Source organism: Oncorhynchus masou, chromosome 14 (genome assembly GCF_036934945.1).
Source record: "Oncorhynchus masou masou isolate Uvic2021 chromosome 14, UVic_Omas_1.1, whole genome shotgun sequence".
Taxonomy (NCBI): Eukaryota; Metazoa; Chordata; class Actinopteri; order Salmoniformes; family Salmonidae; genus Oncorhynchus; species Oncorhynchus masou.
In genome coordinates, this window is record NC_088225.1 from 25296005 (window position 1) to 25301431 (window position 5427).

Consider the following 5427-nt stretch of genomic DNA (forward strand, 5'->3'; position numbering starts at 1 on the left):
ATATACTTCCTCTCAAAGTGGGATGGGTTAGAGGTGTGGCTGAGAAGTTCAGGTCTACCAGTACCACTAACAACGCAGGGTGTGATTTAGTTTTGTCAGGAATGTAGAATGTAGATAAGAAAGGTAGAAACAGTATGAGAGAGAAAACAGAGGTACACTACAGATGTACAGTGTGCTGTAGAGTAGCTACTGTACATAAAACAGCAGACCATAAGGCCATATTCAATGAAAATCGATAACCCAGAATAAGTCAAAAAGTTTCCATAGACATTGAGAAAAGCATGTTTGAAATGATTATACAATTTAGTTTCTTTATTTCACTCAATAGGCCTGATGTTTGTATTGTTGCGTGAATAACATGAATCCAAACCTGTATTCCTGCAGGACCGGAAGATTGATGATGATTTTGACACAAAACCGATATCTGGGTTTCATGAAGAGGCCAACTGTCTCTAGTCCACTATTCTGCTGATGAATACTCATTTCAGCAACCCCTTCATGAAAGGATAACTACCGGTTCAGATAGTATTAGAGTACTCACTCCAGTGCTGCCATGGATCACTGCCTGTCCTGAATCGACATCTGCTGGCCTTAGGAGGATGATACTGTACTGCCAAGAGACAAGTCTTGCTTTGCTGTCATGGCCTTAAGGTCAGAGACAGAAGAGGAAGTGAGACATCTCACTGTCTCCTTTTTTTCTGGTTCATATACAGTCAATGAACTAAGCAGACCAGACCAGGCTGCTAATGCATTTTTGTCTGTGGGGGAGCCACCCCTTTGCTGAGGTCTCTCGGGCCTCAGGAGAGTGGAAGGATCCTGTTTTGCATAGAGCTGGCATCATTCCCCATTCTACACTGAACAAAAATATAGAAACGCAACATGCAACAATTTCAAACATTTTACTGAGTTAAAGTTCATACAAGGAAATAAATAAATTTGGCCCTAATCTATGGACTTCACATTCCATTGGGCAGAGGCGCAGCCACTTGGGAGCAAGTCACAGTCAGACTTAGTTTTTCCCCACAAAAGGGCTTTATTACAGAGAAATATTCCTCAGTTTCATCACCTGTCTGGGTGGCTGGTCTCAGACGATCCCGCAGGTGAAGAAGCCGGATGTGGAGGTCCTGGGCTGGTGTGGTTCCACATGGTCATCGGTTGTGAGGCCTGTTGGACAAATTCTCTCAAACAACGTTAGAGGTGGATTATGGTAGAAATTGTAACGTTAAATTCTCTGTCAACAGCTCTGCCTGCAGTCAGCACGCTCCCTCACAACTTGAGACATCTGTGGCATTGTGTTGTGTGACAAAACGACACATTTTAGAGTGGCCTTTTATTGCCCCCAACACAAGGTGCACCTGTGTAATGATCATGCTCTTTAATCAGCTTCTTGATATGCCACACCAGTCAGGTAGATGGATTATATTTGCAAAGGAAAAATGCTCACTAACAGTGATGTAAACAAATTCGAGCACAGAATTTGAAAGGAATAAGCTTTTAGTGCGTATGGAAAATTCCTGTAATGTTTTATTTCAGCTCACAAAACATTGGACCAACACATGTTGCATTTATATTTTTGTTCAGTATATATCATTGGACAGGAAAATTTGCAACGCTCGCTCACTATAAATTAATAATTGTTTTATTAGACAAGTATAAAGATTGACGTTTCAGCCTTCAATGGCCTTCTTCAGAATAATCACAATGGGAAAGGACAAGTTCATATAGGGCATAGGGCAGACGACTAGTGAGAAAACTCTCCTCAGGGTGTGGTGCTAATGAGAGACAGTGTGGTAGACCATACAGGTTGTTACTGAGGGTGTGGTGCTAATGAGAGACAGTGTGGAAGACCATACAGGTTGTTACTCAGGGTGTGGTGCTAATGAGAGTCAGTGTGGTAGACCATACAGGTTGTTACTCAGGGTGTGGTGCTAATGAGAGTCAGTGTGGTAGACCATACAGGTTGTTACTCAGGGTGTGGTGCTAATGAGAGACAGTGTGGAAGACCATACAGGTTGTTACTCAGGGTGTGGTGCTAATGAGAGACAGTGTGGTAGACCATACAGGTTGTTACTCAGGGTGTGGTGCTAATGAGAGTCAGTGTGGTAGACCATACAGGTTGTTACTCAGGGTGTGGTGCTAATGAGAGACAGTGTGGTAGACCATACAGGTTGTTACTCAGGGTGTGGTGCTAATGAGAGACAGTGTGGTAGACCATACAGGTTGTTACTCAGGGTGTGGTGCTAATGAGAGTCAGTGTGGAAGACCATACAGGTTGTTACTCAGGGTGTGGTGCTAATGAGAGACAGTGTGGAAGACCATACAGGTTGTTACTCAGGGTGTGGTGCTAATGAGAGACAGTGTGGAAGACCATACAGGTTGTTACTCAGGGTGTGGTGCTAATGGGAGACAGTGTGGTAGACCATACAGGTTGTTACTCAGGGTGTGGTGCTAATGAGAGACAGTGTGGAAGACCATACAGGTTGTTACTCAGGGTGTGGTGCTAATGAGAGACAGTGTGGAAGACCATACAGGTTGTTACTCAGGGTGTGGTGCTAATGAGAGACAGTGTGGTAGACCATACAGGTTGTTACTCAGGGTGTGGTGCTAATGAGAGACAGTGTGGAAGACCATACAGGTTGTTACTCAGGGTGTGGTGCTAATGAGAGACAGTGTGGAAGACCATACAGGTTGTTACTCAGGGTGTGGTGCTAATGAGAGTCAGTGTGGTAGACCATACAGGTTGTTACTCAGGGTGTGGTGCTAATGAGAGGTAGTGTGGAAGACCATACAGGTTGTTACTCAGGGTGTGGTGCTAATGAGAGACAGTGTGGAAGACCATACAGGTTGTTACTCAGGGTGTGGTGCTAATGAGAGACAGTGTGGAAGACCATACAGGTTGTTACTCAGGGTGTGGTGGTAATGAGAGTCAGTGTGGTAGACCATACAGGTTGTTACTCAGGGTGTGGTGCTAATGAGAGACAGTGTGGAAGACCATACAGGTTGTTACTCAGGGTGTGGTGCTAATGAGAGACAGTGTGGAAGACCATACAGGTTGTTACTCAGGGTGTGGTGCTAATGAGAGTCAGTGTGGTAGACCATACAGGTTGTTACTCAGGGTGTGGTGCTAATGAGAGTCAGTGTGGTAGACCATACAGGTTGTTACTCAGGGTGTGGTGCTAATGAGAGACAGTGTGGAAGACCATACAGGTTGTTACTCAGGGTGTGGTGCTAATGAGAGACAGTGTGGAAGACCATACAGGTTGTTACTCAGGGTGTGGTGCTAATGAGAGACAGTGTGGTAGACCATACAGGTTGTTACTCAGGGTGTGGTGCTAATGAGAGACAGTGTGGAAGACCATACAGGTTGTTACTCAGGGTGTGGTGCTAATGAGAGACAGTGTGGAAGACCATACAGGTTGTTACTCAGGGTGTGGTGCTAATGAGAGACAGTGTGGAAGACCATACAGGTTGTTACTCAGGGTGTGGTGCTAATGAGAGACAGTGTGGAAGACCATACAGGTTGTTACTCAGGGTGTGGTGCTAATGAGAGTCAGTGTGGTAGACCATACAGGTTGTTACTCAGGGTGTGGTGCTAATGAGAGACAGTGTGGTAGACCATACAGGTTGTTACTCAGGGTGTGGTGCTAATGAGAGACAGTGTGGAAGACCATACAGGTTGTTACTCAGGGTGTGGTGCTAATGAGAGACAGTGTGGAAGACCATACCACTCAGGGTGTGGTGCTAATGAGAGACCGTGTGGAAGACCATACAGGTTGTTACTCAGGGTGTGGTGCTAATGAGAGACAGTGTGGTAGACCATACAGGTTGTTACTCAGGGTGTGGTGCTAATGAGAGACAGTGTGGTAGACCATACAGGTTGTTACTCGGGGTGTGGTGCTCATGAGAGACAGTGTGGAAGACCATACAGGTTGTTACTCAGGGTGTGGTGCTAATGAGAGACAGTGTGGAAGACCATACAGGTTGTTACTCAGGGTGTGGTGCTAATGAGAGACAGTGTGGTAGACCATACAGGTTGTTACTCAGGGTGTGGTGCTAATGAGAGACAGTGTGGTAGACCATACAGGTTGTTACTCAGGGTGTGGTGCTCATGAGAGACAGTGTGGAAGACCATACAGGTTGTTACTCAGGGTGTGGTGCTAATGAGAGACAGTGTGGTAGACCATACAGGTTGTTACTCAGGGTGTGGTGCTAATGAGAGACAGTGTGGAAGACCATACAGGTTGTTACTCAGGGTGTGGTGCTAATGAGAGACAGTGTGGAAGGCCATACAGGTTGTTACTCAGGGTGTGGTGCTAATGAGAGTCAGTGTGGTAGACCATACAGGTTGTTACTCAGGGTGTGGTGCTAATGAGAGGTAGTGTGGAAGACCATACAGGTTGTTACTCAGGGTGTGGTGCTAATGAGAGACAGTGTGGAAGACCATACAGGTTGTTACTCAGGGTGTGGTGCTAATGAGAGACAGTGTGGTAGACCATACAGGTTGTTACTCAGGGTGTGGTGCTAATGAGAGACAGTGTGGTAGACCATACAGGTTGTTACTCAGGGTGTGGTGCTAATGAGAGACAGTGTGGTAGACCATACAGGTTGTTACTCAGGGTGTGGTGCTAATGAGAGACAGTGTGGTAGACCATACAGGTTGTTACTCAGGGTGTGGTGCTAATGAGAGTCAGTGTGGAAGACCATACAGGTTGTTACTCAGGGTGTGGTGCTAATGAGAGACAGTGTGGAAGACCATACAGGTTGTTACTCAGGGTGTGGTGCTAATGAGAGACAGTGTGGAAGACCATACAGGTTGTTACTCAGGGTGTGGTGCTAATGAGAGACAGTGTGGTAGACCATACAGGTTGTTACTCAGGGTGTGGTGCTAATGAGAGACAGTGTGGAAGACCATACAGGTTGTTACTCAGGGTGTGGTGCTAATGAGAGACAGTGTGGAAGACCATACAGGTTGTTACTCAGGGTGTGGTGCTAATGAGAGACAGTGTGGTAGACCATACAGGTTGTTACTCAGGGTGTGGTGCTAATGAGAGACAGTGTGGAAGACCATACAGGTTGTTACTCAGGGTGTGGTGCTAATGAGAGACAGTGTGGAAGGCCATACAGGTTGTTACTCAGGGTGTGGTGCTAATGAGAGTCAGTGTGGTAGACCATACAGGTTGTTACTCAGGGTGTGGTGCTAATGAGAGGTAGTGTGGAAGACCATACAGGTTGTTACTCAGGGTGTGGTGCTAATGAGAGACAGTGTGGAAGACCATACAGGTTGTTACTCAGGGTGTGGTGCTAATGAGAGACAGTGTGGAAGACCATACAGGTTGTTACTCAGGGTGTGGTGCTAATGAGAGTCAGTGTGGTAGACCATACAGGTTGTTACTCAGGGTGTGGTGCTAATGAGAGACAGTGTGGAAG